The sequence below is a fragment of the Bubalus bubalis genome, chromosome 3, assembly GCF_019923935.1.
Source record: "Bubalus bubalis isolate 160015118507 breed Murrah chromosome 3, NDDB_SH_1, whole genome shotgun sequence".
Taxonomy (NCBI): Eukaryota; Metazoa; Chordata; class Mammalia; order Artiodactyla; family Bovidae; genus Bubalus; species Bubalus bubalis.
In genome coordinates, this window is record NC_059159.1 from 65,041,910 (window position 1) to 65,054,075 (window position 12,166).

Sequence of the window (12,166 nt, forward strand, 5' to 3'; positions counted from 1 at the left end):
TTCAATTCTGCTTCCTTCATGTGTATGCCCAGCAGTGAGATTTCTGGGTCATATGGCAGTTCTATTTCCAGTTTTTAAAGGAATCTCCACACTGTTCTCCATAGAGGCTGTACTAGTTTGCATTCCTACCAACAGTGTAAGAGGGTTTCCTTTTCTCCACATCCTCTCCAGCATTTATTGTTTGTAAACTTTTTGATAGTGGCCATTCTGATCAGTGTGAGATAATACCACATTGTGATTTTGATTTGTGTTTTTCTCTAATAATGAGTGATGTTGAGCATCTTTTCATGTTTTTATTAGCCATCTGTATGTCTTCTTTAGGCAATGGCACCCCACTCCAGTACTCTTGCCTGGAAAATCCCATGGATGGAGGAACCTGGAAGGCTGCAGTCCATGGGGTCGCTGAGGGTCGGACACGACTGAACGACTTCCCTTTCACTTTTCACTTTCGTGCATTGGAGACAGAAATGGCAACCCACTCCAGTGCTCTTGCCTGGAGAATCCCAGGGATGGGGGAGCCTGGTGGGCTGCCTTCTATGGGGTCACACAGAGTCGGACACGACTGAAGTGACTTAGCAGTAGCAGTTGTCAAAGATAAGGTGTCCATGCTGCTCCTAAGTCGCTTCAGTCGTGTCCGACTCTGTGTGACCCCAGAGACGGCAGCCCACCAGCCTCCCCCGTCCCTGGGATTCTCCAGGCAAGAACACTGGAGTGGGTTGCCATTTCCCTCTCCAATGCATGAAAGTGAAAAGTGAAAGTGAAGTCACTCAGTCATGTCTGACTCCTAGCGACGCCATGGACTGCAGCCCACGAGGCTCCTCCGTCCATGGGATTCTCCAGGCAAGAGTACTGGAGTGGGGTGCCACTGCCTTCTCCTAAGGTGTCCATAGGTGTATGGATAAAGGTGTCCATAGGTGTATGGATTTATATCTGGGCTTTTTATTTTGTTACGTTGACCTACATTTCTGTCTTTGTGCCAGAACCATACTGTTGACTGTTTCTTTATAGTGTAGTCTGAAGTCAGGAAGTTTGATTCCTTCAGTTCCATTCTTTTTTCTCAAGATTGCTTTGGCTATTTGAGGTTTTTTTTTTATGTTTCCATACAAATTGTGAAGTTATTTGTTCTAGTTCTGTGAAAGATACCATTAGTAGCTTGATAGGGATTGTGTTGAATTTATAGATTGCTTTGAGTAATATGCTCCTTTTCACTATATCGATTCTTCCAATCCATGAACACTGTATATTTCTCCATTTGTGTCACCTTTGATTTCTTTCCTCAGTGTTTTAGTTTTCTATATATAGATCTTTTTTTTTCTTTAGGTAAATTTATTCCTAAGCATTTTATTCTTTTCATTTCAATGGTGAATGGGATTGTTTCTTTAATTTCTCTCTCTGTTTTTTCATTGTTAGTGTATAGGAATCCAAAGGATTTCTGTGTATTAATTTTATATCCTGCAACTTTACTATATTCGCTGATTAGCTCTAGTAATTTTCTAATGGTGTCTTTAGGGTTTTCTATGTAGAGGATCATGTCATCTGCAAACAGTGGGAGTTTTACTTCTTTTCCAACCTGCATTCCTTTTATTTCTTTTTCTTCTCTGATTGCTGTGGTTAGGACTTCCAAAACTATGTTGAATAGTAGTGGTTTGAGTGGCCATTCTTGTTCCTGGTTTTAGAGGAAATGCTTTCAATTTTTCACCATTGAGGATAATGTTTGCTATGGGCTTGTCATACATGGCTTTTATTATGTTGAGGTATGTTCCTTCTATGTCTGCTTTCTGGAGAGTTTTTATCATGAATGGGTGTTGAATTTTGTCAAAGATTTTCTCTGCATCTATTGAGATTTCATATAGTTTTTATTTTTCAATTTGTTAAATGGTGTATCACATTGTTTTGAAAATAATAAAGAATCCTTGCATCTCTGGGATAAAGCCCACTTGGTCATGATGTATGATCTTTTTAATATGTTGGATTCTGTTTGCTAGAATTTTTTGAGGGTTATTGCGTCTATGTTCATCAGTGATATTGGCCTGTAGTTTTCTTTTTGTGGCATTTTTGTCTGGTTTTGGTGTCAGGATGATGGTGACTTCATAGAATGCATTTGGTTTGTCTTCCTCTGAAATTTCCTGGAAGAGTTTGAGTAGGATAGGTGTCATCTCTTCTCTAAATTTTTGGTAGAATTCACCTGTGAAGTCATCTGGTCCTGGGCTTTTGTTTGTTGGAAGATTTTTGAGTACAGTTTTGATTTCCGTGTTTGTGATTGATATATTCAGATTTTCTATTTCTTCCTGGTTCAGTTTTGGAAGGTTATACGTTTCTAAGAATTTGTCCATTTCTTCCAAGTTGTCCATTTTATTGGCTCATAGTGGTATCTTATGGTCTTTTGTATTTCTGTGTTGTCTGTTGTGATTTCTCCATTTTCATTTCTAATTTTATTTATTTGAGTCTTGTCCCCCCCCCCCTTTTTTTTCTTGATGAATCTGGCTAACAGTTTGTCTATTTTATTTATCTTCTCAAAGAACCAGATTTTAGTTTTGTTGATCTGTGCTATCATCTCCTTGGTTTCTTTTCAGTTATTTCTGCTCTGATTTTTACAGTTTCTTTCCTTCTACTAACTTTGGGATTTTTCTTTTTTCTTTTTCTAGTTGTTTTATGTGTAAAGCTACATTGCTTATTTGATGCTTCTCTTGTTTCTTGAGGTAGGCTTGTATAGCTATGAACCTTCCTCTTACTGAATATACTGCTTTTACTGAATCCCATAGGTTTTGGGTTGTTGTGTTTTCATCATCATTTGTTTCTATGCATATTTTGATTTCCTTTTTGATTTCTTCTGTGATCTTTTGGTTATTCAGAAGTGTGTTGTTTAGCCTCCATATGTTAGTGTTTTTTATAGACTACCCACCGCCCCCGTAGTTGATATCCAATCTTACTGCATTGTGATCAGAAAAAAAATGTTTGAAATGATTTTAATTTTTAAAAATTTACCAAGGCTAGATTTGTGGCCCAGGATGAGATCTATCCTGGGGAGTCCACTTTAAAAAATGTATGTTTGTAGTCAGATAGTAAGAAAAATTATTCTTCTGTTTTGTTTATAAAAGCTACTTGTCCTCCTTTGCCTCTCCACAGTAGACATATGTGTGTTGAAAACACTTTAAATCATTGACTGTAGATGATTTATATTTTTCACTAGATTTGAAGAGAATATTAAATATGAAATAAAGTAATGGGGATATAACCCTATTTAGAAGATAAAAGATGTGAATTTCATAAAAGATTGTGTTTAAATCTATGTTGAATGATTTCCTGAGATTTTAACAACAGAACAAATTGATACAAAGATAGTGCTTGTCCTTTAAGAATTATAAATAGCATATGTTTTCACACTATTTTCAATTTTTCACATTTGGCATTTACTTTTGTCTGACATTTGAAAAATTGGAGCATGAGATAAACTTCAGCCTTCTTAATATTTTAGAAAAGGTCGATTCATCTTATTTGATATCTGTAAATGACATATTTCACTTTTAACAATGGGTCTTTGAAATCAACTATTCAGTGGTAAATAACAAACCTGTTTTGGAAAACACAATATCATAAGAGTTTATAAGACTCTCATTTTCCTTTGAATTAGCAAAATAAGGAGTAGAAAACGTCCATGGGCCTGTCAAGTCTCCCTTTTGTTTTGAGGTGTTAGGCTCAGTTTAAGTGGAGAAGATGCAAAAGATCAGATTAATTCCATTGTACAGCCTTGTATGGGGAATATGGAAGGAGACATGTCTCTATTATTCTCCTGACTGAGGAAATACCGATAATCTTGTTAACAGACAATGTCTATTAGCTTCATCTCAGTTTAAAAAAATGCATACAGGCCCTCCATTGAGTTCTGGAATACATTCTGTGAAGGTTTTATGCTCAAGTAGCTCATAATCTAGCAAAAAGGCAGAGAAGCCCACTTAATTATAATTGAATGTGTCAAGACAGAATGAGTCTAGCCAGATAGACACTTGTGATGCAAAGGACAGCATCACCAAGTTCTAGAGCCAACACATAAGTGACATTAGTATAGGACTATAAATTTCTTTCAGATGCAGCAGCCTTTATGTAAACAGAATTACAGGCAAAGTAAAACAAAGTAAAATTTAAACCTTTAGTCACTTGCTGTTAATCAGTGATTCCCCATCTGATTTAGGATGAAATCCAAAGTTCTCCCCATGTCTTCTGAGGCAGATGTGATCTGACCCCTGGTTGTGGGTCTAGTTTCACCTTCCTCTATCTCTCTACACTGGGCTCTGCCGATGTCGGCCCCCTCGTTATTTCTCAGATGTGCTGAATGCCTCCCTAAGACAGGCATTTGCATGCTCCTCCTGCCTAGAATACTTCTCACCCAGATGTGCACATCACTTCCATCTTCAACTTATTCTTCTTGCTCAGAATTCACCTGCTCAGAAAGCCCGAGAACCTCCCCATACACAATAGCAACCCTCCCTTGCATGTTCCATGTGCCTTTCTGCACAGCACTGGTCCTAACTAATATGTATTTGTTTATATATCTGTTTATGATTGACTTTCCCACTAGAATCTAAGTTCCTAAAAACAAGAACTTTTTCTACTTTATTAATACTGTCTCCCCAGCACTTAAAACAGTGTCTGCATTTTAGTAGAAATGTCATATGTACAGAATTCAGTAATTATATACCAACTGGTCTTTCCTTCTCATGGTTAGTCACTTGGAACTTAGACACAGCTCCTCAAGAGAAAGTGAGCTAGAAAGACTCAGGTGTATCTCCCAGGCCTTTGTCCCAGATACTGGGTCCGAATTCAGTACTTCCACTGGGTGGGTATTTCATAGCCACCTTAGGTATGCACAGTTCTCAGTCTCACTAACTTCAGCATTGTGCAGAATTACCAGTAGCTTCTGCTTTGTAGTGGCGTAATTCTTGGTAACATATTGCACTTAATTCTCATACAAATTCTCATACTTAATTCTCATATTCTTCATTGTCTCACTGTCAAATCTTCCTATACATTTAAGCCAAAAGAAGAAGCTCTAAAATACTAATTAAAATACAAATTGACATACATTCATAAACATGTGATATGAGAATATCACATGTGAGATGAGAATACTCAAGCCAAGAAAGTAATTTACGTCAGTTAAGGATGAAAGAAAAAGAAAAAGAAAAATTGTGTGTGTGTGTGTGGGGGGGGGGGGGCAGGGAATAAGCACCCTAAGAAAACTGTCCAATTAAGGACAAATTGGAAATAAATAGTGTGCCTATCAATTCTTTAGAATCTGCACAGTGCTGAAAAAAAGTAAAAGTGCATGCAGATTACTGTGCTAACAGAACTGACCATTTAAAGCTGACTACAAATGTTCGATTATTTTCTAATGTCAACAAACTATAATCAAATTATGCAAAATGACACCCCCTTAAAACTCAGTTAACTGCTTGAATCAGTGGCAGTAATTTCTCCTCTATTTTTGTCTGAAATAATTCTCAGTGAGTTTAAAATCCATAACAAGCTTCAGAGTGAGGTTGGCAAAAATGATTTGTCCTTATGGTTAAAGTGATGGGGGTGTCACTAACAGAGATGGTTTGTTTTGTGAAAGTCACTCAGTCATGTCTGACTCTTTGCCACCCCATGGGCTTTACAGTCTGTGGAATTCTCCAGAACAGAATACTAGAGTGGGTAGCCTTTCCCTTCTCCAGGGGATCTTCCCAACCCAGGAATTAAACCCAGGTCTCCCGCATTGCAGGTGGATTCTTTACCAGCTGAACAACAAGGTGGGTAAGTAACCCACCTGTGTTAGACCACTCTTTGAATGAGTCCTAATATCATTAAGCCTCAGAACTGGACACCTGCTTAGAGCACAACTTAGAAGTATCTCCCGCCCTTACAGATGGGGTACAGTGATTACAGTCAGGTCAGATAGAAACTTGATGGGGAATCAGTTCAGTTCAGTCACTCAGTAGTCTCCGACTGTTTGCGACCCCATGGACTGCAGCATACTAGGCCTCCCTGTCCATCACCAACTCCCTGAGGTTGCTCAAACTCATTCCATGGAGTCAGTGATGCCATCCAAACGTCTCATCCTCTGTCGTCCCTTTCTCCTTCTGCCTTCAATCTTTCCCATCATCAGGATCTTTTCCAATGAGTCAGGTCTTTGCATTCGGTGGCCAAAGTGTTGGAGCATCAACTCTCACATCCATACATGACTACTGGAAAAATAGTAGCTTTGACTAGATGTACCTTTGTTGGCAAAGTAATGTCTCTGATTTTTAATATGCTTTCTAGGTTGGTCATAGCTTTTCTTCCAAGGAGCAAGCATCTTTTAATTTCATGGCTGCAGTCACCATCTGCAGTGATTTGGGAGCCAAAGAAAATAAAGTCTGTCACTGTTTCCATTGTTTCCCCATCTACTTGCCATAAAGTGATGGGACCAGACACCATGATCTTAGTTTTCTGAATGTTGAGTTTTAAGCCAATTTTTTCACTCTCCGCTTTCACTTTCATCAAGAGGCTCTTTAGTTCTTCTTTGCTTCCTGTCTTAAGGGTGGTGTCATTGCATATCTGAGGTTATTGATATTTTTCCCAGAAATCTTGATTCCAGCTTGTGCATCATCCAGCCTGGCACTTCTCATGATGTACTCTGCATATAAATTAAACAAGCAGGGTGACAAAATACAATCTTGACATACTCCTTTCCCAATTTGGAACCAGTCTGTTTCATGTCCAGTTCTAACTGTTGTTTCTTTACCTCCATACAGTTTTCTCAGGAGGCAGATCAGGTGGTCTGGTATTCCCATCTCTTTCAGAATTTTCCACAGTTTGTTGTGATCCACACAGTCAAAGTCTTTGGCATAGTCAATAAAGCAGAAGTAGAAGTTTTTCTGGAACTCTCTTGCTTTTGTAATGATCCAACATATGTTGGCAATTTGGTCTCTAGTTCCCCTGCCTTTTCTAAATCCAGCTTGAACATCTGCTAATTCATGGTTCACATACTGTTTAAGCCTGGCTTGGAGAATTTTGAGCAGTACTTTGCTAGCATGTGAGATGAGTGCAATTGTGTGGTAGTTTGAGCATTCTTTGGCATTGCCTCTCTTTGGGATTGGAATGAAAACTGACCTTTTCCAGTCCTGTGGCCACTGCTGAGTTTTCCCAATTTGGTGGCATATTGAGTGCAGCACTTTCAAGCATCATCTTTTAGGATTTGAAATTGTTCAACTGGAATCCCATCACCTCCACTAGCTTTGTTTGTAGTGATGCTTCCTAAAGCCCACGTGACTTCACATTCTAGGATGTCTGGCTCTAGATGAGTGATCACACCATCGTGGTTAACTGGGCCATGAAGATCTTTTTTTTTTTTTTGTATAGTTTTTCTGTGTATTCTTGCCACCACTTGTTAGTATCTTCTGCTTCTGTTAGGTCCATACCATTTCTGTCCTTTATTGTGCCCATCTCTGCATGAAACATTCTGTTGGCATCTCTAATTTTCTTGATGAGATCTTTGGTCTTTCCCATTCTATTGTTTTCCTCTATTTGTTTGCACTAATCATGGAGGAAGGCTTTCTTGTCTCTCCATGCTTTTCTTTGGAACTCTGCATTCCAGTGTGTATATCTTTGCTTTTCTCCTCTGTCTATTGCTTCTCTTCTTTTTTCAGCTATTTGTAAGGCCCCCTCAGGCGACCATTTTGCTTTTTTGCATTTATTTTTCTTGGGGAAGGTCTTGATCCCTGCCTCCTGTACAATGTCAGGAACCTCTGTCCATAGTTCTTCAGGCACTCTATCAGATATAATCCTTAGAATCTATTTACCACTTCCGCTGTATAATCGTAAGGGATTTGATTTAGGTCAAGGCAATGGCACCCCACTCCAGTACTTTTGCCTGGAAAATCCCATGGACGGAGGAGCCTGGTAGGCTGCAGTCCATGGGGTCGCTAAGAGTCGGACACGACTGAGTGACTTCACTTTCAATTTTCACTTTAATGCATTGGAGAAGGAAATGGAAACCAACTCCACTGTTCTTGCCTTGAAAATCCCAGGGATGGGGGAGCCTGGTGGGCTGCCATCTATGGGGTTGCACAGAGTCCGACACGACTGAAGCGACTTAGCAGCAGCAGCAGCAGCAGCATACCTGAATGGTGTAGTGGTTTTCCCTACTTTCTTCAGTTTAAGTCTGAATTTGGCAATAATTAGTTCATGATCTAAGCCACAGTCAACTCCTGGTCTTGTTTTTATTGACTGCATAGAGCCTCTCCTTCTTTGGCTGCAATGAATATAATCAATCTGATTTTGGTATTAACCATCTGGTGATGTCCACTTCTCTTGTGTTGTTGGAAGAGGGTGTTTGCTATGACCAGTGAGTTTTCTTGGCCAAACTCTGTTAGCCTTTGCCCTGCTTTATTTTGTACTCCAAGGCCAAATTTGAGTTCCTACTTTTACATTCCAGTCCCTATAATGAAAAGGACATCTTTTTTGGGTGTTAGTTCTAAAAGGTCTTATAGGTCTTCATAGAACTGTTCAACTTCTCTTTCTTCAGCATTACTTGGGGCATTCAGTTCAGTTCAGTTCAGTTGGTCAGTCGTGTCCGACTCTTTGTGACCCCATGAACCACAGCACGCCAGGCCTCCCTGTCCATCACCAACTCCACCCAAACCCATGTCCACTGTGTCGATGATGCCATCCAACCATCTCATCCTCTGTCGTCCCCTTCTCCTCCTGCCCTCGATCTTTCCCAGCATCAGGGTCTTTTCAAATGAGTCAGCTCTCTGCATCAGGTGGCCAAAGTATTGGAGTTTCAGCTTCAACATCGGTCCCTCCAATGAAGACCCAAGACTAATCTCCTTTAGGATGGACTGGTTGGGTCTCCTTGCTCCAAGGGACTCTCAAGAGTCTTCTCCAACACCAGAGTTTAAAAGCATCAATTCTTCTGCGCTCAGCTTTCTTTATAGTCCAACTCTCACATCCATACATGACTACTGGAAAAACTATAGTCTTGACTAGATGGACCTTTGTTGGCAAAGTTATGTTTCTGCTTTTAATATGCTGTCTAGGTTGTTCCTTCCAAGGAGCAAACGTCTTTTAATTTCATGGCTTGAATCACCATCTTCAGTGGTTTGGAGCCCAGAAAAATAAAGTCAGGCACTGTTTTCACTGTTTCCCAATCTATTTGCCATCAAGTGATGGGACCGGATGCCATGATCTTTGTTTTCTAAATGTTGAGCTTTAAGCCAACTTTTTTACTCTCTTCTTTCACTCTAATCAAGAGGCTTTTTAGATCTTCTTCACTTTCTGCCATAAGGGTGGTGTCATCTGCATATCTGAGTTTATTGATATTTCTCCCAGCAATCTTGATTCCAACTTGTGCTTCCTCTAGCCCAGCGTTTCTCATGATGTACTCTGCATATAAGTTAAATAAGCAGGGTGACAATATACAGCCTTGACATACACCTTTTCCTCTTTGCAGCCAGTCTGTTGTTCCATGTCCAGTTCTAACTGTTGCTTCCTGACCTGCATACAGGTTTCTCAAGAGGCAGGTCGCAAAGAGTCGGAAACGACTGAGCGATTTCACGTTCACGTTCATTATATATCTTGAAATGTTGTCTTAAATTTTTTTTAGTTCTCTCAGTCTTTCTAAATCTATTTGTTATATCAGCTTTTGGGGGATAGATTATTTAAGATTTCTGTATAAATGATCATATCATTTGCAAATAATAGAGTTTTATATTTTCCTTTCCAATCGCTTCTCGGCCTTTTGGCTAAGATCAAGTGTAGTATATTTTCCTTTCCATTCCCTAACTTAAAGTTTCTTTTACTCCCTTATCCCAGTGGCTTGAACCTCTAGTAAGCTGTTGAAGTAACAAGAACTTGCCTTATTTACAGTCTTATGGGTAAAGATCCTATTTTTATCCATTAAATGTTGATATTATTAATAGGTTTTATTGATGCTATCGATCAGATCAGATCAATTGCTCAGTTGTGTCTGACTCTTTGCGACCCCATGAATCACAGCATGCCAGGCCTCCCTGTCCATCACCAACTCCCGGAGTTCACTCAGACTCATGTCCATCAAGTCAGTGATGCCATCCAGCCATCTTATCCTCTGCTGTCCCCTTCTCCTCCTGCCCCCAATCCCTCCCAGCATCAGGGTGTTTTCCAATGAGTCAGCTCTTCGCATGAGGTGGCCAAAGTATTGGAGTTTCAGCTTTAGCATCATTCCTTCCAAAGAAATCCCAGGGCTGATCTCCTTCAGAATGGACTGGTTGGATCTCCTTGCAGTCCAAGGGATTCTCAAGAGTCTTCTCCAACACCACAGTTCAAAAGCATCAATTCTTCGGCGCTCAGCCTTCTTCACAGTCCAACTCTCACATCCATACATGACCACTTGAAAAACCATAGCCTTGACTAGGTGAGCCTTTTTTTGGCAAAGTAATGTCTCTGCTTTTGAATATGCTATCTAGGTTGGTCATAACTTTCCTTCCAAGGAGTAAACATCTTTTTAATTTCATGGCTGCAGTCACCATCTGCAGTGATTTTGGAGCCCAGAAAAATAAAGTCTGACACTGTTTCCAGTGTTTTCCCATCTATTTCCCATGAAGTGATGGGACCAGATGCCATGATCTTAGTTTTCTGAATGTTTAGCTTTAAGCCAACTTTTTCACTCTCTACTTTCACTTTCATCAAGAGGCTTTTTAGTTCCTCTTCACTTTCTGCCATTGATAGGATGACTGTTTTCAGGTCAAGGAAGTTCCCTTCATTTCCTAGTTAACTGAGAGTTATCAAAAGTTAGTTCTGCATTTTGTCAGGTGCTTTTTATCTTAGCATCTATCAAGATAGTAAAATTAAATTTCCTTTTAGACTATTAATAGGGAGAATTATAATGATTTATTCAAATTCCTAGGATACACTTTGGCAATGGAAGAGAGTTTTGTCAACATTTGTGTGATTTCTTGTAAATATTAGTCATTCTAGTATATGTGTGTGTGTGTGTTTTGTACATTTTATCTGTGGTATCTCACTGTGGTTTTAATTGGCATGTTTCTGATTGCTGCTAATACTAAGAATTTCCCTCCCCCCCCGCCCCCAGAGGATACTGGCTCTTCTTATAACTTCCTTTTTGAGGTGACTATCAAGCCTTTAACCACTTTAAAAAACTTGGGTTGTCTTTTTACTGCTGTTGAAAATATTTGTTACAAACACATTCTCCCAGTTTATGGCTTTTCTATTAGTTTTCTTTTCTGGTGTTTTTGAACTTTATGCCTTTAATTTTGTTAAAGGTTCCTCTGTTAGCTGGTTTTCCTTTTAGTGATAGTGTTTTTGGGTCTTCCCTAAGGAAATCTTGTTACTTCAAGTTTATAAAGATTTTCTCTATTTCTTTCTATGCTATATAGTTTTAGCTTTTATATTTTGGTCTATGATTGATCACAGATTTTTGTCCATGGTTGAGGCTGAGATTCACTTACCTCCTTATATACTTCCAATTGGTCTGGTACCATTTACTGAAGACTCCTTTTTGCATTTACTTCCTTTTGCCAAAATTATTTGACTGTGTATTCATGATCCTATTTGCTTTTCTATTCCATTGACCTATTTAGCCTTTTATCAATAACACTGTTATTGTAACATCATAGGAAATCTTTGATTTGATGAAATCAGATAAGATGCCTTCTAACTGTCATTTTTCAAGATTGTTTTGTCTATACCAGATCTTTTTCTTTTTATCAGCTTGTTAATTTAATTTAATTTAATCAGCTTTTAGAATCAGCTTGTTAATTCTTGCAAAAAGGCTTATTTAGATTTTAATTGGGATTGAATTAGATCCAAGATTTGGAGAGGATTTATATTTTATTTTTATTGAGTCAATCCATGTCCATGTTGCTTCCACTTTTTACAATTTCATTTACTTCATCACAATGTCTTTTTGGTATGATATCTTCCACATCTTTTATTACATTTATCCCCAAGTAGTTTATATTTTTGTGTTCAATTGCAAATTTAAAAATATACATTGTATATTGCTTGTGCAATGGGAATGCAAGTAATTTTTATTTATTGCCTTTGTATCATATACCAATGGTGATTGACATTTCTAGGTTTTTTTTTTTTTTAATTGAACCCCTAGTATTTTCTATATACATAATTATATTATTTGCAAGTGAATAGT

General features: G+C 38.7%; 1 pseudogene; it reads left to right on the plus strand.

Moving 5' to 3' along the window:
• The first annotated feature begins 9,741 nt into the window (after positions 1–9,741).
• On the plus strand, positions 9,742–9,909 carry LOC112584010 (annotated as a pseudogene).
• The last annotated feature ends 2,257 nt before the right edge of the window (positions 9,910–12,166 follow it).